We start from the raw sequence: 24850 nt of genomic DNA on the forward strand, positions 1-24850 counted from the left end.
GGCTTGAGAAACTGTCACTTCCCAGCCTCTGCATTACTGTATGTAATATTTATTTCATAGTACATTTCTATGGCAGATGTTATACAGACAAACCAGATGGTCAACTCCTCCATCCATTGAATTCCCTATACATTCTTATTCCAGGGGGTTCCAGTTCATAAAGAGAGCTTCCAGTGCTATCTGTTGTAAGGCCAACTACTGTATTAAAATAGTCTTCAACCACCCCGCTTTCATCAATATTCACGAGTAAGAAAATGAGTACAACTGAACTTTGACAGAGGCAGACACAGAATTTTCAATGTCAAGACTATGGAGCTGACCATCTGGTTAGTATCTGGACAATCCGTGATTCCACATCAGTGGGTTTGTTTGGAGAGTGGGAAAATAGGGGGCGAGCTTGGGCCAACAGTGAATTGCGGGTTGAGAGAATCTGAATCTCGGGTCTCCTGTGTCTAATCAAAAGCAGCCTGATTGAGCTTCTTTTCCTGCATGGCCACTTTACAGCTTGCTGTGTATTGCATCATATGGTTTCTACCATTTCTACTGTCTATTATACATGCACCTTTTTTTTACAGAACCTATGAATATGGTCTTGTCTCTGATGGACATGATGGATGTCTATTTTCGCCATGTAATATTGCTTGTTTGCTCATGCAATTATTTATGAGTGCATTCATCCTACCTTATTCACTTAAGAACAGAAGCGTAGAAGAAAAAACTAGAGGATTATTTCAAAGCCAAATACACAGAAGTGACTAATTTGATATGACAAACACCCATAAGCAATTGGCCATAAAATTAAGTGTGATTGCAAATGCTAATTTGGGTCTCTATCAATCAAAAGTATATTCTTGGAAACAACGTAACAATGTAAATATAGGAGAGAACAAGTGAATGTGAACTGGTGAATATGAATGCATGAACACCTGGCAGAGATGCCAAGTGTCTTGGCATCACCCCATGTGAATAACAAGGTCCATTCATGTGAAATATCAGCCCTGCCTAAAATTGGACTGACAATTTATCAGCCCTCCTTCTGGCGTCTTCTTTTTTGTATTATGGTTATGAGGGCACCCCCCATGTGACCTCAATGCAAACAGGCTCCCTGGCAGCTCTGCATCTCTTCAACCGTGCTCCTTCCAATTACCTGTCAGCTGTCCCTCTCCAGGGAACAAACCTGAACCTACACACTCTCCCCTGTGAAATAATCTCATATTAATAAAAACAATTGGCTAATTAGCCTCAGAATTAGCGCATGTGGGAAAATAATTCCTCATTACGGCGTGACTACCTGCATACCAGTGGACAGATCTAGCACTACTCCTCAGCCCCTCTTCTGTTTACACCTGTTTACTCATCTGTCTGCCTACCCTGCTGAAGAAATCCGCTCAAGCCAGGTTTGGACCTGATCAGACCAACTCCCAGCTTAACATGGTTTAGCTGGTTCACCAGTTCAGACCAGCTCCCAGCTGGATATGGTTTGACCAGTTTAAGCTATGCTTTGAAACAGCTCAGACACGCATACCTAGTGTAACAGGTGAGAAATTGCCTGAGTCCGAGGTGGGATTTGAACCCCGGCCTCTCACTTGTCCAAATATTTGTTGAACGAACGCGTTACCAGTCAGCTAAAGACGAACTTGCCTCTAGCCAAGGGCAACAACGTTCATTTGAATTTGAGGGTTACGTCATCGGGGAGCGACTTCGCTTTCACTGCACCATCCGTGCTTACTAGCGAACTAGCTGAGCTAACCATGCTACACTAGCTAGACCAGCTTTATGTCCAGATTGGCCATGCTGGTTGACCAGCTCATACCAAGCTAGACCAGTTTATGACCAGCTAGACCAGCTCAATATCAAGCTGGTCAAGCTGGCATAGCTAGATTTTACAGCAGGGTAGGCCTTTTACCATGATTTCAATCAATATTAGTCTTACTTTGACTTTCAAACTACAAAGTTTTTTATTTTGTCCTCTTCGCTAACAGTTTTAAGAGTCATCGCAACTTGCAGACTACATGTAAGGGTGAGTGTTGATCAAGTACCAGACTGGATCCACTACAGAGGACTGGTATGTACTGAAGGTTTTATAATGCACACCAGTTTGTGGATGTGAGCAGTGCATTTGTCATAGAAAACATTATTGTGTTTCTGTGACAAATACTGTACATATATAATACATACATATCAATGAGTTTATACATATCAAAGCTTGTTATTAGCCTTTCCTGATTGTAGTGCTATGAGGCCTATGTAGTCCTATATGACGAACAAAACCTGTAGCTAGCAAATAGCACAAACCGATAAAAGCTGTAATCTAACACTCATTCTCCAAACTCCCTATCTTGAGTTTTGGTAGCTACTTGCCATCTATGGAGTTATTTCTTGCCACTGTCGCCTTTGGTTAGTTTTGCCTGGGGTATGCTGTATGCTGTGAAGTGTTTTCTTTGTAAAATGCTAAAAATAAATGTGGATTTTATTTCATTCGAAAAGCAGGAAGGGGAGGTAGCCCGATATGGGGTAAAGAGCACAGCTATGTAACAATACCTCGGGCAGTGTGTGGCCACACACCAGGCTTTATTTTTTGAGGCCGTCTGGTTTCTGGAAGGTGGAACTGTGCTCGCTGGCGCTTTTGGCAAAAAGAGCGGAAAGTTTGGAAAGGCCTGGCTGCCCGGGTTGTTTGAGGTTGCCGGAGTGATGTGGCGCACTGCAAAACTTGCATCACACACCACCCTTCTCCTTCCCTCCTCAAAAACAAACCCAAAACAAGCTTTATGGCTGCTGTCTTTTAAAGCTAAACAAGACACCTGTGTCTGCCCACCCACTCCAGTTCCAGTCTCCAATGCATGTGACAAACTGTCACTGTCTGAAAAGTGTGTATTTATGTGTGCATATATGTGTGCGTGTGTCCTTGTGTATGCGCGTGTGTGTGTGGACTTGTGAGTGAGTGCATGTTTGGCCTGCATGTGTGCGTCTGCCCATGTGTATGCGCGTTGGGTGTGTACTTGTGAGGGAGTGAATGTTTGGCCTGCATGTGTGCGTCTGCCCATGTGTATGCGCGTGTGTGTGTGGACTTGTGAGTGAATGCATGTTTGGCCTGCGTGCGTGCATCTGCCCATGTGTATGCACATGTGTGTGTGGACTTGTGAGTGAGTGCATGTTTGGCCTGCATGTGTGCGTGTGTCCTTGTGTATGTGCGTGTGTGTGTGTGGACTTGTGAGTGAGTGCATGTTTGGCCTGCATGTGTGCGTGTGTCCTTGTGTATGTGCGTGTGTGTGTGTGGACTTGTGAGTGAGTGCATGTTTGGCCTGCATGTGTGCGTGTGTCCTTGTGTATGTGCGTGTGTGTGTGTGTGGACTTGTGAGTGAGTGCATGTTTGGCCTGCATGTGTGCGTGTGTCCTTGTCATTCGATCCTGGGATCACTGTGTTCCACATCTAATTGGGACACTTGTCCCTCCAGCACTTTACTCCCTCAGCACACCGTAGCAAAATAAGCAAATACCAGGAAACGAAGGAAAAATAAACGACAACAAACTGCATACTGGTTACTAAGATTTCTTGCTGATAGCAGGACTAAATTACACTCTGTAAATGAGTCTTAACTCTACCCACTTGTGGGAGCCCTGGCATGTGCTTCTTTATGGCATAACTGAGCGTGAGAAAATGGAGAGCACGCTCATTCTGAATCCGGCAGAGGCGTCCCGGCTCACATCGATCTCCCCGAGACAGACTTCCTGAAAGGGGAGAGTTGCTAGAGGGCCCCTGGGGCTGCTGAAGAGGAAGAGAGTGTGGGCAAGGGGCCCCCCGTGCCAGATCTGCTAATAAAAGCACGTCTGTGGACAGGAGATAGCACTATCGGTTGAGCGACCCCATCGCCTAATCAAACCGTCGCAGGAAACTAGGAGGGTCCCCTCACGCGATCAGTTAATAGTGTTCCATGTACTGCCTCCACATACTGCCCCTCCCAGCAGGTACCTCACACTGCCTCTATACTGCCCCTCAGGTACCCCACACTGCCTCTATACTGCCCCTCCGGTACCCCACACTGCCTCTATACTCCCCCTCAGGTACCTCACACTGCCTCTATACTCCCCCTCAGGTACCCCACACTGCCTCTATACTGCCCCTCAGGTACCCCACACTGCCTCTATACTCCCCCTCAGGTACCTCACACTGCCTCTATACTCCCCCTCAGGTACCCCACACTGCCTCTATACTGCCCCTCAGGTACCCCACACTGCCTCTATACTCCCCCTCAGGTACCCCACACTGCCTCTATACTGCCCCTCAGGTACCCCACACTGCCTCTATACTCCCCCTCAGGTACCTCACACTGCCTCTATACTCCCCCTCAGGTACCCCACACTGCCTCTATACTCCCCTCAGGTCCCCCACACTGCCTCTATACTGCCCCTCAGGTAGCCCACACTGTCTCGATACTCCCCCTCAGGTACCCCACACTGCCTCTATACTGCCCCTCAGGTACCACACACTGCCCTTCAGGTAGTGGTCGACCAATACATCGGACAGATATCTGGCATTTTGAGAGCATCGGCATAGGCAGATGACCCCGCCCATTTGGCTGATTAGCAAAAAGGACAGTGCACCCCATTGTGTCAATTCGGTCATCTGCAAACGGAATGGTTCGAAATTTACTGCCAGCGCTGTATGTGCCAGAGAGAAATTGGTAAGATTCTATTCCTAATTTTCAAAGCTTAATGTATTTAATTGGGCATTCTGAATTTCATATCTAAGCTATACAATGATTATTATATGTACAATTCAAATGATTCAAGTCTTTTAGTAAGATTGCCATTCCTGGTTGGAAATTTACGTTTCCCGTTAAGCTAATATAGCTTGCTAAGCAGCTAAATATAAGCTTTTGCACAGCATAATTATTGCGTTGATTATTCAAACAATCTTGGTTAACTTGGCTACTTTGATGCTTTTTTTTCTTCGTTTGAGTATGATTACGCGTTATATTCTCCTCAACTGATGCAATATCGATCCTGAGGGGAAATCAGCTGGTTTCGTAACAGTTCAGTTGGTCAGCTAATCCTGCCACCGTTATGTGAAGTGGCCAACGTCAATTCGTACAGGTACAGGTACTGCACTCAACAACGTACAGGTACTGCACTCTCCCTCCATACTACCCCCTCAGATACCCCACACTACCTATACTGCCCCTCAGGTACCCCACACTGCCTCCATACTACCCCTCAGATACCCCCCACACTGCCTGCATACTGCCCCTCAGGTACTACACTCTCCCTTAATGCTGCCCCTCCCAGCAGGTGCCTTACACTGGCGCCATACCACCAGCAGACAGAGGAGACATTGCTAGAGGGTGAAAGATCCTGGTGACTGATAGCAAGCAGTGTACAGTGTATCAGTTTCAAGAGTATCGCTGTTTTCACCTCAGACACAATACACCCATGGTGTGCGAGATGTCAACTGCGAAAGGCACACAACTGTCCAGAAAGATTAGATACGCATATCTGTTACTGTTAACCTCCTAAGACCTGGCGTACACATGCGTGGACTCCACATTTTGGGCTGTACAACCATAATACTTCATTCTTAAGACCGAGAGTCCACATATATCATTTTTCTCAAAAACTACATCATGTCAAAAGATGATGCTTAGTTTTTATACTTATCAGGTCCCAATAAGCCCAAATAGCAAAGAGAAATTAAAAATGCATACCAAAAAAGAGTGCGGGTCTTAGGAGGTTAAGGAGTGTACTTGTGAAACACCAGCTCATTTATGCAAAATATTTTCCAGGGGCTGAGCAGAGGGATTAGTTTAATATTAAAATAGTCAACAGCACCTGGGCTTGTAGGTTAAACATTTTGTATACAGGTTGAAATCCCAATGGGGTACTGCCATTGTACCCATGAACAAGTCACTGCAAAATAACTTGGAATCCAAGAGTGACAGCTTGGTAATTATTATATACTGGATATATTTTTAAAGCAACAAGCTTTGCTTTTACCACCAGAACAACTCAGAATTCCACCTCAATATGAAAAAGGAGCAGGTAATATAGTGACCATAGTCCAACGTGAATGCGGTTCAAAATCACAGGGGGTTAAACAAATTGCTGAGGCCCTTATCCGAGAGGATTATTTATTTTCTCTCAGTTTCTGTTTCAGAGATGCACAGCATGCGACTCTTATTATTCATAAACGACAAAAGAAAAAAGAAAATGAGCTAAGCTGTAATGTCTGCTGCCAATGTGGGGCAGTTCTTATGGGCGATGAGTCACGCTCCTCCCACTGTCTCGCACCAGGCCGAGCAGCAACAGAACAGAGCGTTCTATGATGTGTTGCTAAGTAGCACGTGAGCGCTCTGTGGTCACCCATTTCTCACTTCCTCTGAAAGCACTTTCACGCAGGCACACAATTTTGATGTACACAAGGCTCAACTACATAGAGCCAAATAAACCAATTCCCTTGCCAGAGCTATTCAAATCATCGTTAAGCTTTCGTTATTTCTGAATTTCCTCCTCAAAGCAGTGCCTTCCCAGCATATCGTGGGACTAACACGCTACAACAGGCCGCTTGTTTTTATTTTGATCGCCGACGACCGTTCAACGTTCTCAGTGAATCATACAAGCATTTCAGACAGCAAATGTGATAAATCATCAGTTCTTTTTGCTTTCCCATTGTGGATTTTAATTAGTTTTTAAATGTGTTCTGGGAATACATGAGGATAATATCTCTCTGCACCCACAGGGAACACATGACAATCGAAACGCCATGGCTTCTTTCTACCCAGCACACAGGATGTCTATATTCTCTTCGCCAGGTAGTATTACATGATTACATCAGTGTCAGAGCAGTCATGTGAAAAACATATACTGTGACATCATGGTGGAAAAAGTGAAAAACATGACACCCCCATGAGCATGAGAGAATTTGATGACATATGGCAATGTCAACTGACTACAGAGTCAGGGACTGGTAATAGTGTAATTCAAAACCCCCACAAGTTCATAACTGTCATCTTTATAGGGATTGCTTTACACTAAAGAATTTAGCCATCTTTATTATAATAGTCATTGGAGTTCCCTGACCAGTAGTTAAAACGTTGATGCATATTTCTGTAAGACTCCAAAATGGTAGAAAACGGTACATGCCAGGAACTGTAAATAATCAGTTGCTAAGTGTTCTTTATTCTGCAGAAGGGGAGTCAGTGTGTATGTCCGGTCCCACAGAGGGATAATCTCTCTGAATATTTATATTATTTATGTCACATAATTCATTTTTATATTAAGCGCTAGCAAATCATTATTTCTTACATTTTACTGGTCCCCCTAATAAGGTTAATAAGGTTTAGCATTATTACTTTTGAGAAGTTTGGTCAGAATTCCCTCACCAACCTACGCCCTCTCCCTTCCTACAGTATTAAGTATAAATTATAACCATAGATAATATAGATTAGTGATGGTATGAAGTCAATATAATATGAATATCATTCCTCTGCTGGTTCAAGCCCAGGCCATGAAACAACCTGAATGCCAACTGTACAAGGATCACCACGCCCCTCTGAATTGCATATTACTATACATCTAACAGTTTGGGTTCTACTAATGTAATACTGGAAGATTTAGATTTTGGGCGGAAACATGGCAAATTAAATATAACTAAATGTAAAGTTCTACATGTGGGAAATAAAAACATAAGGCAGGATTACTTTATGGGTGGTACAAAATTGTAAGGATGGGGGTAATAGTTGATCAAAGCCTTTAAAGATTCTAGTCAATGTGCAGTAGCAGTAAAAAAGGCCAACAGGATGCATAGCCAAGAGTATTGAGTATAAATCTAAGGAAGTTATAGTCACCTTATACAATATCCTTGTTATACCACACTTGGAGTACTCTGGGCAGTTCCAGGGGCCGCACTTTAAGAAAGATATGTGTTGGAAAAGGTTGCACATATTAACCCCAAGATTTGTCAGCAATCTGAAGTGAGACAGTCTTAGACAGAGCTTATTTATGTTTAGTTATCTGTTTTTAGTTTAGATATATGCTGTACCTCCACCTTAGCTGATGCGTGGTGAGCATTCTGCCGTTGCATCACCCAGGTGGGTGCTGCACAATGGTTGTTGGAGTCACTGTAAAGCACTCTGCGTATAAGAAAAGCGCTATATACATGTAAACATATACAGTGGGCTCAAGAATTATTGGCACCCCTCACCAGCAATGCACAAACAAGGCTTAAAAAAAAGAATAATATAATTATAGAGAAAGGTAATACACCAACATGTGCCAAATACTGTACTTTATTAATGTTTCAATGGAAACAACAATCATTTAATAAAAAATAAATTTCAACAAAATCAAGGTTTCAGAATTATTGGCACCCTTCACCTAGTACTTAGGGCAACCACCTCCGGCAAGGATAACAGCATGGAGTCTCTTCCTGTAATTTTTGACAAGATTAAGGAACACATTTGGAGGGATTTTGGACCATTCCTCTTTGCATATCCTTTCAAGATCCTTCACGTTCTTGGGTTTGTGCTTATCAACTGACCTCTCCAACTCAGCCCACAGGTTTTCGATTTGATTGAGGTCTGGTGACTGAGATGGCCATTGCAGAAAGTTGATTTTGTTGTCACGGAACCATTTCTGTGTGGATCTTGAGGTGTGTTTTGGGTCACTGTCTTGTTGGAAAGTCCACCTACGACCAAGTCCCAGATTTTCAGCCAAAATTGCCTGATACTTGCTGGAATTAATTATGCCATCAATCCTAATCAGTGCCCCTGGACCTCTGGAATTAAAACAGCCCCAAAACATGACTGACCCACCACCATATTTCACTGTGGGTATGAGGTGCTTTTCCTTGTATGCATCTCTGTTCCTACGCCAAACATACCGATGCTGTATCTGACCAAAACGTTAGTTTTTCAGCCTGCAATTCTTTCACTGTGATCCTTGGGGATTTTGTTGCTTCTCTCACCATTCTCCTCAGTATCCTGGGGGGCAAGATGCAGTTGCGTCCTCTACCCATAAGATTTTCAACAGTTCCATATCTTTTGAACTTTTTTATAATTGCTCTGACAGTGCTCAGTGGTATATTCAATCGTTTGTGAATTTTCTTGTAGCCATTACCACATTTATGAAGGTCTACGACCATCTGCCTCTTTTGAACTGCCAATTCTTTTGTTTTCTTCATGGTGTTGGATGACAAAGGGATATTGCATGTGTGTTACCTCATTTTTATACCCCAGTGAAACAGGAAGTGATGTAATCACTCAATACAGTTCCTTAACACATAGATAAACTTAAATAAGTGGAATTGAATACCTGGTTTAATTTTGGTAGGTGTTATTTACAATAATCTTTAAGGGTGCCAATAATTGTGAAACATTGATTTGGAGGAAATTGATTTTTTATTAAATCAGTCAATGATTTTTGTTGGTTCCATTGAAACATTAATATAGCACAGTATTTATCACATGTTGGTATTTCGAGTTTGTCTATAAATATATTGTTTAGAATTTTCTTGAGTATTGTTTGTCCATTTTCTGTCAAGGGTGCCAATAATTTTTGAGCCCACTGTATCTATCAATATTTACCTATCTATTTATCTATCCATCTATCTATATCTACCTATCTATATATCTATCCATCTATCTATATCTACCTATCTAAATATCTATCAATCAACCAAGGGCAACCTTCAATCAACATTAATCCTCTGACTCACAAAAAGTACTGTTCAGATGAATTCAGCAATCACTAAAAAATTGGCTTACCAAACCATGACTGAAGAAAGAAATTACAATCATTTGCAAGTAAAAGTTTAGAACAAATTTGCTGGGGATATCAGCTGCTCCAGAAATCTCACATTTCTGTGAGCTTCATCTCATGTCCCTAGGCCTTTCAACCAACTTGCAACAGTTACCCACAAATAACTCTACGCATACCTTCTGAAGCCACTGTATAAGACCTATCATAAATAACCTGTAAATTCATGGGGCCATACCATTTATAATTTGTATTCACAGTTAAGCAAAATTGCACAATGAAAAATAACCTACTGTATAAATAACTGCAGCGCGCAGAACTGACAAAAATAGTTTAACATACTTATGTACACAGTGTGAACCCCTGCCTAATCATCTAGGACAGCAGTTACCCTACATTTTTGTAACTGAGTGACAGTCTACCATATGAAAAAAATACTGTGTACAGCTTGAAATAAATACTAAATCACTTGAGATGTCATTTTTTACCCAAATGTATTGTACAGCATAAATATATTAATGTTTCCTGTCGCAATTTAAAATGTACTGGAATTGCAATGAATATTTATGCACTCATTGGTTTGACAACAGCTTCTAAAAATATTTTAGATATGTATCTTTAATCAGAAACACCAAACTAAGGGAGTATCATATAAGGATAGCCATATGACATAGATGCCTTCAGCTCCATTCAGTTTCCAACACAGATGTTTCTGAATCTCAATTGTGAACAACGGACAGCATACTAGAACACGCCTTATGGTTACATTAAGAGATACTGAAATTTTCAGTGATTATCTCCTAAAAACCCCTCAGGAAAATATTAGCAATGCACCTTATGTCAATGGACTAAACTGCTGATATTGCAGATACATTTTTTGTAGCAATGCACAGCTTGACAAAATTATCTTCAGAAAACAACTTTGATACATTCATAAACAGCCAAAATGTCATTTTGCATTTGAATTTTTTTAAAATATACAAATACACATGAAATGATGCAAAACCTGCAGAGCTAGTTCGGGCAGACAACTCGAGAAGCGTCGCCCCCTGACATGATCCTTACATCTAATCCTTACATTACCTGTTCATGCCCTTGCTCATTTTGCCTTGATGTCTGGCTTATTTTGCATGCTATAGCCATAGCAATGCTTGGCTCTTTCTGTGGCATTGTTTGTGCTATGCTATCAGCTATGCTGCCAGTGCTCATATTGCATGCTATTCGCTTGAATTACCCTGCTTATTCCTGAATCATGCCTTTTTTGCGCTCCCACTACTACCCAAACACCTGTGAGCTCCGCTTCTCAAAACCCCCATGGGGGGGCATTTGTTACCATTTTATATCACAGCATGCACGCACAAAACTGATAACAAATCAAAAATTATACAACATGGAAATAAGCCTTCACTAACACAAAACAGGAACAGGAATGGGAACTGTTAGCGCTCTCATCCCTTTCCTGGTTTGGCACGGTCAAGGCACTTTCTGTGTGCGGTCTGGCTCAGTCTCCTCATTAATCCCTGTCAGCGCCAGGCACGTCTCTCTCTCAGCCTGGCGAAGGAACCCGGTGACCTGACGAGCAAGGTTTCCCTGTGGGCCACTCCCTCCTCTGCCCTCCCCCCTCTGGGCAACGTGTGCTGGCAGACGCAGCTGACGAGCGCTTCCCCTCGCCGAGGCAAACACCGGCTAATGAACTAGCTTCAAAAACAAGAACTCCGCGCCACGTTCTGGGCCTGCCCCCGCCTCGGCTAAACCCCGGCTCTGTGAGGCGCTTCCTCTGGGTGAGTCTCTCTTGCTTAAAGGGATCTCTGTTTTTAATGAGCTCACATGCTACTATGGTACTACCCTGAAGAGTGAAATGTGTGCACAACACCCTCAAACAAAAACGCTTCAAAGCCCAAGCCGTAAGCCGCAGAAGAGTGCGGTTTTGTTGGTCGGATGCCGAAAAACTGCTGCGTGAGGATGATGAGTTATTGTGCACTAAAAGGAGCATTGGGTAACAGGAGCGCATGCAGTAATTAATAAGTAACAAATAACTCATAAGTAGGGGCAGCATGTAGCTAGTCCCTAAGGTGCATGACAGGGATCTGGAAGGTTGGTGGTCCAAGCCCTGGTGTAGCTACGATAAGATCCGCACAGCTGTTGGGACCTTGAGCAAGGCTCTTAACCCCACAGTGGTCCAGGGGGGACTGTCCCCTTCCTATTCTATTCAACTGCAAGTTGCTTTGTGTAGTATCTTCACATAGACACCAGCTTCAACAGACACCAGCTTCAATAGTGTTCACTCTTTATTTAGGAGAACAACATTCGTGGCAAATACAGACTTGCTGGCTACCTATTTCTTCTTCTGCCCTCCAACATCGGGGCCCGGGTTGACTAACCTAACCTAGGGTCCCTCTATAGGAGAAGGCATGTAATTGCACTCTATAACATCCCTCCCTTCTTAGCTTTTGATTTTCCAACCAATACTGACTTTTCAACTTAAGTCTTAGCAAGTAACATTTAAACATTTGTTTTTCTTTATGCAACTTTATGTAACTAACACCATACAATCAACATTTCTTGTACATGTATCTTTGTCTCTCTTTTTTTTTTTTTTATAACACTTATTCCCCCCCCACAGTTCTTTGTGATCCTGGGAGGTTAGTGCGGGTGGACTACCACACTACCTAAGGAGATAAGGGCGCATTCTTGCCCATGAAGGCATCTCCTTCATGATGTATAATCCCTCAAACGGCATGGAGGCCGTTTGTCCGTTTTTGAACGGCGCAACCCGTCGGGTGAGGTACCACCTGGTGCACTATCATCAGGTGCTACCACTGGCATTGCACTTTCCTCTGTTTGGTGTGTCTCAGTGTCCTCCAGTACTTCAGCTGCTGGTGGACTGGGTTTCAGAATGTCCTCCTCATCAATAGTTGTAGGAGCGGGCGTAGGGAGATGCCTTCACCTGCCTGCTGAACAGCTGATCGACGTGTCGCCTGACCACTCTTCCATCGCCCAGCAACACAGTATATGAAACTGGCCCCGTTAGCTCCTGTATTAGACCTGGTACCCATTTAGGTCCAAATCCAAAGTCCTTTGTATAGATGGAGTCATCTTTTTTGAAACTGCGATGTTTTGCATGTCTGTGATGGTAGTTTTTCTGACTTGTTTGTTTTGACTCTACTTTCTGTTTTAAGTCAGGGTGAATCAAGTCCAAGGTACACCTCAGCTTTCTCCCCATCATCACCTCAGCTCGTGACAATCCAGTGGTTGACTGTGGAGTGATTCTGTAGCTGAACAAAGCCCGATCCACCTTTGTTTCTACTGTATCACCAGTACTTTTCTTCGTCAGTTCTTTGAAGGTTTGTACCGCCCACTCTGCTAGACCATTAGATGAGGGGTGGTATGGCGCTGACGCAACGTGTGTGATCCCGTTCCTAGACATGAACTCTTTCATGTGTTCACTGACAAAACTCTGAGCATTGTCAGACACCATCATCTCAGGAATACCATGTGTGCTGAAACTTTTCCTCAAACAGTTTACAGTTACTGCAGCGGTAGATGCGTTGACTGGGAAAACATCCAACCATTTTGAATGTGCATCTACGATTACTAGGAACATTTTACCCAAGAAGGGACCTGCGTAATCAATGTGGAGTCTTCTCCACGGCTTCTCAGGCCACTCCCACGGATGAAGTGGTGCACTCGCGGGAGCCTTCCTGTGTTCCTGACATGTAGTGCATGACTTTACCGTATTCTCAATATTGGTGTCCATGTGAGGCCACCACATGTAACCTCTTGCCAAACCTTTCATGCGGCTCATGCCTGGGTGTGACTGGTGTAATTCCTCCAGCATCCGAGCTCGGCCTCGCTCTGGTATGACGACTCGGGCTCCCCACAACACACAGCCATCTTGCACACTCAGCTCGCATTGTCTCTGTCGATAAGTATAAAAGTCTGTCATGGTTATCCGGCCATCCTCTCAGGATATACTCACGTACCCTGGAGAGTATGGGATCTGCTGACGTCAACGGCGGACCGTAATCCTGGTCCATCATCATGACTTGCTCCTCTTGTGATGACACCTCAGGACACCCTTGAAGCGGTAGGCGGCTAAGACCATCAGCGTTGCCGTTGTCTTTGCCCGCTCGGTATCTGATGACATACTCGTATGCTCTCAGCCGCACAGCCCATCTCATGATTCTCTGTGACGCCATCTGTGGAACAGCTTTCATCTCGTTTAGTAAGCTTATCAAGGGCTTGTGATCTGTACAAATCACAAACTTTCTCCCATAAAGATACTTATGAAAATGCTCGACTCCGAAAAATAACAGCTAAACCCTCTTTATCCAACTGGGAATAGTTCTTTTCTGCAGCATTGAGCGTTCGTGACATAAACCCGATTGGTTTCTCCGCTCCGTCTGGCATACGGTGGGCTAGGACAGCTCCCACTCCGTATGGTGAAGCGTCACAAGCTAATATGAGCTCTTTGTCCTCATCATAATGTGCTAATACACTGCTTGACTGTAGCAGTTCCTTGGACTTAGCGAAGGCATTTCCTTAATTATCCATTATCAATTCCTAAAATTATCAATCCCCCTGTTGCACTGCCAATCACCTTTTCTTCACACTCACGACTGTATATTTAAACACCACCCCTCTCATTATTAGAATGCCTTCTAACCAGCCTAAACATGCTGTCCAGTCAGTCAGTCAGGTAATCTACTCTTATGTCTTGCACTTAGCTTCTAGTAAAATACCATTGTCCTGTCTGTCCTGTCCCACAAAAAATAAACAGCCTGTTCCTTTCCTGCAAATGAATTCAAGTCACAGACTTCTCCTCAGCCTTTTACTCCAGCAATGATTCCTTCCAAACTGTTATTTTCCATCTCAGATTTAAGTGTCTCCAATTAAACTGCTGAGGCACAGATCACCTTGGTCTTAGAATCATATGAAGCAAGCTATAGTTTTTAAACACTATGAAGATGTGACGGTGATAGCACAAATTCACATCTTCTCCAAGAGTCATGAGATACCACACTGAATTAAGGGAACAGGAAAACTGCTCCCAGATGGTGAATAAGACAAGGACAGTTTGTAAGTTCTCGTATACATAAATATTTCCCATGGTAGTTCAGATCTGCATTTGTCCACTGAATGAAAAGTTGGAGATACGGGCAGTCATATTACAAAATAAGACCTAAACTCAATCCCAGAATTTACATGTTAAATCTACAGCATCTCATTTTAAGCAGAAGCCAACGAATGGCATGTTAATACTGTTTTTATGTCACTATGTCACTACATGTTTTATCTTTTACATGAATACATCAATGTTACTACTTTGGCACATATTTATTTTATAATCTGCCATGAGATTTTAACCAGTCACATCATGAACTAACCTGAATAGGCCTACCCGTTACAGCAGTACTGTCCTCAGTGCCAAGTCTCCCTAATGTAAGCACATAAAGCACTTTTCTCATGTCCAGTGCGATGGGTCAATTAGTCAGTTAACAATCTTGTCACTATCACTTTGCAGACAATAAGTGGCCTGCTAAATTTTGTGTGACAAAACAACCACACAGAATTTATGGTGTAGGAAAATTGAAAGCAATTACCATTTTTAACAGCAATGACCAGTTGTAACAAATATTGATTAATGGCTGTACCAAAGCATATTTTCTTGTTTTTCATAAGCTGCATTTAGCATTTAGCATTTTTTTTTGCTAAATTAATCACTGTAAGCAGGCTGAATCTCTGGCTCTATCACAGTCATCACTACGTGATATTACAACATGACTAAAATCAACTAGCTAGCTAACGTAAGACATAATCATGCTTTGGTATAGTTTTGCGAAAATGAGAAACTACCGTTTTGGAAGCATGGTAAACAAAACAGGCTAACTGCGAATCAACCACACCTCTGGACAAACACCAGGACTGATTGGACAGTGTATTACACTTTATTTTGCCACAATTAACACAGGGTTGGCCAAAAAAACCCCAAAGTATTATAACCATAATACAGTGTTTTATATACAGCTGTGTGGGAAATGCAATATCCCAGCATGTAGAATCTTTCAGTGTGGTATGAACCTTTCAGTGGGGCATGAAACAAATCATGCTGTTATGAAAAAGCAATGCACTCCGGAGGAAAACCAATGCACAGATGTACACTGCATTCCGATGCATGTCTTGTTTTTAATTAAGGCATATTTTTAATAATACAGTGATATGCTTCTCATTTTTTGGTATTTCATTGAGTGCATTGCACTTAATTATGGCACATTTAATTTCACATAGTGGGGATGTTTTGAGAGGAAACAAAAAAACTGAAAACACTCATTTGTGCCACGGTGCTAAAAACTGGAGGAGTGAAGCCTTGCAATAGACAGCCCAGCATTTCATCTTCAAAACTCTTCCTGCTCCATCGCACATAAAAGCCACAGACCTAATTGTGGCCACACTGAGTGTGGCTCATTGGACTTTCAATAGTTCCTGAAATATTTACAGTGAGCCTCCAGACACCAAAAGGTAGCTGAAACAGAAAAATCACTATGAAAGGTGGCAATCAAGTATGATTTACAATCAAAAATAGAACTGTGTGACAAAATCAGTTTTGAAGAATTGTATAAAATTTGCCTTCCAGTCTCTTCCAGTATTTTTAGAAATCGTCACTTGTACATGTACAACTGCCTTTGTTTCCAATCGTTCAACCCAATTTACTGAGCTAGAATGTTCTGAGATAGTCAATTCAACAGATATATCCCATTCTGTCTGAACTGAGGAATATCTGAGCACTGGTGATGGACACATGCGTGATGAAGAACACCACAAAAGACACAGAATCTTGTTGTAATTTACGACTCAAATAATTCCCAAATGACTGGAGAACTAATTTGCATGTTATGGTCATACCCACCACTCATTTTAGGCCATCTATATCTCAAATTGTGTATACAAATATAGGTATACAGATATTGTCATTTTAAGCACTGATATTCCACAAAAGAAAGTTTGTATGAAGTAATATTACTTTATACAAGCACAATTGTTTAGGGAAAACTTTAACTACTCTTGATATACACTCACTGAGCACTTTAATATGTAGACCTGTACGGAGGTGGATCCATTATGCTTTGGGGCTGTGTGGCAGCTGGGGGCACAGGAAATATTGTGTGAGTTGAAGGAAAAATGGATTCCACCAAATATCAAGAAATTATAGAGGCTAATGTTTGAAGGTCAGTCCAGACATTGAAGTTGAAGAGAGGGTGGGTATTCCAACAAAACAATGATCAAATGCATAACTCAAAATCAACCATTAAGTTGGATGAAGGAAAGACAGATGAGAGGTTTTGGAATGGCCACCACAGTCCCCAGACTTATATTTTTTAATATTATTGAAAATCTGTGGAGTACCGTACATGCAAGGAGGCTGAATAATATTTTTGAGCTAGAGGAAGAATGGGGAAAAATTCCAAAAGCCAGAATTGAAACTCTTAGCTGGCTACAGGAAGTGTTTACAAGCTGTTATTGTTGCCTGTGGAGGAGTTACAAAGTACTACCTGACAAGGTTCCCAAACTGATTTTAAAACTGTCAAACATTTTAATAAAAAGTTAAATTGCTTTAAAATATGACGAAATGTGTCATGTTTAACCATTCAGAGGTCAGGTTCCCTTCTGTTCACTTAGATATTCATTCATTCATTCATTCATTTTGACCAGGGGTGCCAAATTTGACCTAATTTTTGCTCACCACTGTACCTAATAAAGCGCTCAATGACTGTACACTGTTAATAATGCAATTAAAGGAAAGAAATATGGTGATAAACATCTTCGGTGGGATTGTTTGGCATCTAGTCCTGGGGCTCTTGGTCCAATCTCTCTAGTAGGTAGCTCCAGTTCCATGAACGTTTGGCCAAACATCCTCTTCAGGTTCTGCCATGAGACTCAAACACGGTTGCAAATGGATCTTTCACAGTGAGAATGATCCCAAACATGCCTCAAAATCAACCAAGAAATGTTACACAAAATGTTAAATTTGAAGGGGTCAGTCCACAAGGCAGATCTTTCAAAATGCTAACTGTTACATGGAAACAGGGTTAAAGCTCCCTTCCAATGTTTTCCTTTTTTGTTGAATAGTACATACAGTACATGAATTTCACTCATTCATCAATCTGTCTGCACAAATAGTCAAATCTGAAAAAGAAAACAGTTGTGACACACACCTATTGTTTCTCATTTCAGTGTGGTATGGCCTAAGAGAAAAGTTAGATGGCTGAGGCTTGTGCAACACCCCACACTTGGCTTCCAACAGAAGATGTGTACACAGTAAACCCGGCAAATCGGATGTCACTGCAACATACAGATAACCAACGTAAAAGCTGATATTCCTGGGATGCTTCACTTTGCAAAAAAGGACAAGCAACTAAAGAACATGTCTTACTACTTTAAATTTCTCATCTACTTCCCCTATTTATTCATCAAACATCTGTTGAAATGTGATATCTGTACACTCACTCATAGCATTCTTCACATTATACGGTCTTTGCCTTGAGCATGAGCCTTTTCTCTGCTGTGGGGGTGGGAAGGGGGTAGAGCCTTGGGATGACCTGACAGAGGTCTTATTAATTGACAAAACATTAGTCCTTCTTAATGTAATCATCACACAAACTGCTTTATATCCAGGGTTTTGTCATATGCCTATTAGAAGTTTTACAAGGTAATGCTAAGAACAAGCAGACAACTGCCACTTTCTGTCGCTACTCTGCATCCTTACATAACAGAGCATTGCCCTGATAAACAGAAAGTGCATAAATCGGAGCAGGGCGTGTAAAGCCATGTCAGAAGGTTTTAGACATAAGCAGCTGTTTGACGGCTTTCCTGTTTTGTCTGTCATCCTCCTGCAAAAATAAAGTGGTTGCAACAAGACAAATTAGCCCCAAAGGCTGTGGACCTGTAATCTTTGGAGACAGGAAAAAGAAAGAGAAAAAAATAAGAAATAACAAGAGTGCTAAAGCACTTACACATTTTATCCTGCTTGTCGGCTGTCTTGCTCTGCACCCTGACCTCCAGTCTGTGAAAGACAGTGGAAACCTGTGAGACTTGTCTTGCTCTGTTGCATGTTTGTACCAAATTAAAGATATTGGTGCAAGCCCTAAAGTCTACCTTAAATTACTAACATTTGGGCAAACACAGACTTGCATTGAAGTGGAATTAACTCACAGTACCCTCTTCTGGGACATGTGAAATATGCACCAAGTGGCCATAGGCCTTGGGCATATTCAAGGTAAAACAGTGGGCCATCGACCTAATCACATGCTTGTCATCATAGCCACCAAGTCATGAGACACACCACTAGCACACTCGGAGACTTCCACTGAAAACAAAATGGCCCATTCTTGACACAGAAAGCGAGAAATGCAGTAGCCAATGCAAATGAAATCCGTTGCAAAGTAATTCAGTCTGAAAAACTGAATGGCGCTATTTAAACAGGGCTCGTTCATTGTAAACATTAGGCCTGCTGTTACAGTGCATCTGTACATAGCATTACAATCAAAAGGGCCTTTCTTGTGGAATAAAGAACACCGGTCAATTAGGACTCTGTTTCAGATAGAGTCACTGTGACCAATCATGAATGCCGTATCGGAGGCCGGGTAGGGAGACTCCAGCACTGTAAACTGAAGGATAGTTTCTTATTGTGGCTGATTGAGTGGACACTGTTCTCCATATTCCCATAGGCCTCTGTGGGCTTAAGCCAATGGGCAAAAACTGTCCTGTGTTGTGGAAGGTCAAAGCCTGCTCAGAGGAGCTCCAACCTTCACCACAGTCCCAGTTTTCCATGCTGCAAAAGCACCAACAGCATATTTCTGGGGTACACATAGCAGCAGCCGTAGCAGAACAAAGATTCATTCTCTCTGAAGTTCACCCCAAGGCCTTGTTGTGGGCACTCATTGTATGTTCTCCATTTGCCTTTTTGGCTCAGTGTGTCCAACACAGGACAGGATGTTTTTGCTGCAAAGCTAATGGTATAAAACTACTGGTGTAAACCTGCAAAGCAGGGTGACCTTCTCCCAGACTGACCACTCCAAGCTAGTTTGAAACAAATGACTATACACATTTATTCAGTAAATTCTTCCCCTGCCAGGATACCAATAAAAAGATAATTTATTCATATTATTAATTGGGGAAAAAACTAAACAGAAATGGCTTATACGCTTTATCAAAATGGTTAATATTCAATTCTGGCAAAAGAAATTACTATAACATCATACTACCCTACTTATTGATTATATTTTACAACATCATCTTTCTCTTTGAAACTGAATTACAACTACTGACTCTCTCAAGAGCAAAGCGATCACAGAATCAGCATAAAACATCAGGCCAAATATTGATGAGTGACTTCATCAGTCACCATTTTGAGCTGAGAGCATTTCTGTGCCCACCCAGGGTGTTCAGGGAAATGCTAACAGCGTTGGTAGGCTTTTCTCTGGCCCCTCAGTGTCACTACAACTGGAGAATAATACTTCTCACTAGAAAAACAATTTTATGGGTCAGTTGACCAATCACCTCCCCTTAGCAGGGAGGGGAAGGGTCAAGGGGTAATTATTTCACAGCAGTATAATGACTACAGCCTAGATATACATTAGTGTGCAGAAATGTGGGCACCCCTGGTCAAAAACCCTTTTACAATTAATATGAGTGAAGAGATGCAAACCTGACCTCTAAATGGTACAATGTTAAACATAAATTACAAATTTTAAAGCAAGATTACTTATTATGACTTTTTTTTTTTTACATTTTCAGTTTATAGTTTTACAGTCAAAATAATAAAAAAAGGGTAAAAACCCTGTGCGAAAGTTTGGGAGCCCTGTCAGTTTGGGAACCCTGCCAGTACCTTGTAACTTGACAACTATAACAGCTTTTAAGAGTCTTTCAATTCTCACTTTTGGAATTTCCCCCATTCTTCCTGACAGAACACCTCTAGCTCAGAAATATTCTTCGGCCTCCTTGTCTGTACGGCATGGTTGAGAAAATCTCCCCACAGATTTTCTATAATATTCAAGTCTGGGGACTGTGGTGGTCATTCCAAAACCTTGATCTGTTTTTCCTTCATCGTTGTAGGTCTTTGTTGTTCAAACTACGTTGTAGTGTTGTCCTGGGAACAACTAGACCTGTGTTTGCTACTCTTTTTTGCAGTGATGTATGGCCTCTTCTGAACATTTCTCACCAGGTCTCGGGCCATTCCATCTGAACTTTTTCTTTGTCTTCCAGGCCTTGCCTTGTTCCAGTGGAAATAGGTAGTATGAAACACTGAGTTTTTGTAGCCTTCTCCTTGGTGGAAATGAAATGAACCATCTTCATTTGAAATCCACTGAAATCCTCGGACAACTGTTTAGAGGAACCCATGGTTATTAACACCAGAACAGCCACTGCAGTTGGATACTCTGGAAGGCATGGAGTTACTTCAGAATAAAAACATTCAGTTTTTATACTCACCTGACTCACTGAAGCCCTAATGAGTAAATCCCCTGGGTCTGGGCCTTAGCAATCATCTTTTTAAAACGTAACAAAGAACAATCCAAAAGGGTTCCCAAACATTTGCACAGGGTCCTTTTCCTTTTTTTAAAGTAAATTATAAATAAAAAGCATTCTTGCTTTCGAATTTGCAGAAATGTCTCATGCACCTTACTGTAGCTCCAAACATAACTGTACACCAAAAAAAACTTCAAGGTGAAATCATTTTAACAAATAATAATCTCCAGACTTAAATACCATGGTCTGAGTCCATAAGCCGAAACCCAAGGATGATTTGTCGATTGCTAAGTCATGGTGCTGATCTCCAATTCCACCACATCCCAAATGTGCTCTATTGGATTGGGATCTGGTGACTGTGGAGGCCATTGGACTATACTGAACTCATTGTTATATTCATGGAACCAGCTTGAAATGACATGAGCATTATCCTGCTGGAAGTAGCTATCAAAGATGGGCAGACTGTGGGCATAAATACACATGGTCAGCAACAATACTCAGGTAGGTTGTGGCATTTAAACGATGCTCAATTTTTATTAAGGGACCTAGTGCCAAGAAAACATTCCCAACACCATTGCATCTCAACCACCAGTCTGAACCATTGACAAGAGGCAGGATAGGTCCATGGATCCATTTTGTTTACGGCAAATTCCAACCGTATCTACAAGTCGCAGCGGGAATCAAGATTCGTCATTCCAGTTCCCTAGCTGACAGGAGTGAATTCCATTGTCAAAGTCACTTAGATCACATTCCTTCCCCATTCTGATGTTCGATCAGAACCTCTTGACCATGTCTGCTTGCTTTCATGTACTGAATTGCTGCTGCGTGTTTGGCTGATTAGATATTTGCTGGTGTACCTAATAAAGTGGTGTACCTAATTGAGTGTGTCCATGTCTGTGTGTGTGTGTGTGTGTATGTATACAGTGTCTAAAACCCATAATAAAAAGAAGGTAAGTCTTGTGCTTTTATTGCTCATTCAGATCTTTTTCTCAAGATTCCATTCCATTCTGCAAAGCCATGGTTATTCGAAAATTGAGAAATCAATAATGGTTTTGAGTGTTTGAACTCAGAAGGTGTTCCCAGGTGAATGGCAAAAAAGTGAAACAGAAGGAAGCCAACTTTTGAATTTGAGTCATCTTTCTGCTCAGCAGTCTGACATCTGCTGGCTAGCAACCAAGAATTCTATTTAATAATAAACTGACAGTGAAAATGATTGATGCCAGCTGTCCTGCAGCTTGTATGTACCCAACAATAAATACACTTACGTATATGCAGAAGCACATGACAGCATTGTTTAATGCCATCAAGACAACAGTAAATATTGAAATAATGTACCCGGTATTATTATTATTATTTATAACAATCATCACATCATATTTTTAAATGAGTTATTTCACTGGGCAGTTGACTTCCTCAGCTTTGTGTCCAGTTGGCACTGGCAGGTGCTTGATAAAATGGAGGAAACCCTGCGAACTGAACAGCTCTCTCCCTGAATGACTCCATGTACACCTGTGTCACCACGTGTCACTCCTGGCCACAGTCAGCAGTGACATGACCAGGATTCTCTTCCAGATACAGGTCACACCATAGCGCCAAGTGCCAATAGTCAAACTGCATCAGTTGTTGTAGAAAGTGCAATAACAAGAATGTCCGGTTTGATGAATCCGTGTGCATTATTTATTGAAATGAGGGTATCAGTTCCTAATTTGGGTGTTAACTAATGTGAGGGTGCAATTTACAATTTTGTGGATAAATGTCATTATTTTGAGAGAACAGATCTCTAGGTTGAGAAAACCTTTCTTTAACTTGAGGGTAAAATAAATGATATATATACACTCACTGAGCACTTTAATAGGTATTTATTTTTCAGACTTCTACTTCTGTAGCCTATCACATAGAGTTATGATGTATTGTGTGTTCAGATTGTGCTCTTCTGAATACCACTGTTGTAATGTGTAGTTATTTGCATTACTGTCACCTTCCTGTCAGCTTTGACCAGTCTGGCAATTCTTCTCTGATGTCTTTCATTAACCAGGCATTTCTGTCTGCAGAACTGCTGCTCACTGGATTTTAGTTTTTTGCACCATTCTTTGCAAACTCTAGAGACTAGTGTTCCTGAAAATCCCAGGAGATCAGCAGTTTCTGAGATAAACCACCCTGTCTGCCACCAGCATTAACTGAAGCTCCTGGCCAATATCTACATGATTGTATGTATTGCACTGCTGCCACACAATTGGCAGATTAGCTAATTGCATGAATAAGGTGTGTGGTAGGTGTGATAAAGTAAATGTTTCTAATAAAGTGCTCGGTGAGTGTATATATATATACACACTCATTTAATATATTATCATATATATATATATATATATATATATACATATATATATATATATTACCAGCATTGAGGTCATGAAAACTGGGTTGGGATGGATATCATATGCCATTTTCCCAACAGTGGGAATGCCAACATGAGGTTTCTATGGACCCAGGGGATTTTTTAAATGCAGAAAACACTTGTTCACCCACTGGTATTACCACTAATTTTAGTCTGTGGCATAAGGAAGCCTGCACATTCAACATCACGTTATCCATTCACCAGGTTGTTTACAATGACATTTACACCAACATGGTATATTGAGAGCCTGAACTTAACTGCTGAAATCAGGCCCTTCTCATCCATCCCACATAGAATCTCTGTGTTATTGTACCTGCGGGATGAAGACCCTGGAAAATGCAAGCCCGGTTATACGGAGATTAAACATTAGCACATGCTCAATTCTGAGAGCACATATCTGAGGAAACCGGGGCTGTGTATCGCTTTGCTCTGCGGCTCATGCTAAAAAGTCCCACGTGGAGAAAATAGGGCAGCGCCAATTCGTTGGGCTGCTCTTGTCCTCCCTCTCCTGAAATTGAAGTGCAAACTGCATGCAGCTCCGCATGTTGGCCCAGACCAATTTGTATGGTACAGAAAAGAAATGTCTGTGAATAATCATCGTTATAAGATTTGGGGAGGTAGGGACCGTCGTCCTCATACGAAAGTGTGAGAGTATCTGCAAAGCAAGCGAAAAGACGGGGAAAAGCAGGACTCATCGGAGACTAATCCTGTCAGATACCCATGGGCAGACGCTGCAGTGCGTCTGACAGAAGATTTAGAATATTAAGGGACAAGTTCATGCTTGGCGAGTGCAGGGGACAGCGGTCGATGCAAGTCCTAGGGAACAGAAGGTTCCAGGCTTCAGTTTCCTTTTCCAGCTAACTCCGTTAATTAGCACGTTCATCTCAGCCAGGCAGCGGCGATGGCTGCATTACATGGCGGAGGCCCGTCCCATGGCCCGGCTCTTTCAGTTCACACTCTGATGTAAACGCAGGCCTTTCATCCAGGGACGTAATTTAAGAAAGTATCGCTCTTTCGTTTGGTGACGGACAGAGTCTCGGGTCACTGAAGGAAAGCTCTTAACAGCTGCCACGAAAGCCCCCAGCTCCCAGAGCTACGTTGCATCACTCATCGCTCCCTCTCACTCCACCTTCATCTACCGCCCTAATACTCTGCCATGGGGTCTGAGTGCTCTGTATGTGT

At 42.1% G+C, this 24850-nt stretch overlaps 1 long non-coding RNA gene across 3 annotated transcripts in view; it reads right to left on the minus strand.

The window, feature by feature from the left end:
- Nucleotides 1-24850, minus strand: part of LOC133110169 (uncharacterized) — a 116664-nt gene that overhangs the window by 14095 nt on the left and 77719 nt on the right. Inside the window, exon 5 of one of the 3 annotated variants that reach the window (XR_009704817.1) lies at nucleotides 18762-18811. The exons of the other annotated variants lie outside the window; for them this stretch is intronic. This is a non-coding gene — a long non-coding RNA (uncharacterized LOC133110169). The remainder of the gene's footprint in view (nucleotides 1-18761; nucleotides 18812-24850) is intronic. 3 annotated transcript variants of the gene reach the window in all.

Source organism: Conger conger, chromosome 1 (genome assembly GCF_963514075.1).
Source record: "Conger conger chromosome 1, fConCon1.1, whole genome shotgun sequence".
Classification (NCBI taxonomy): Eukaryota; Metazoa; Chordata; class Actinopteri; order Anguilliformes; family Congridae; genus Conger; species Conger conger.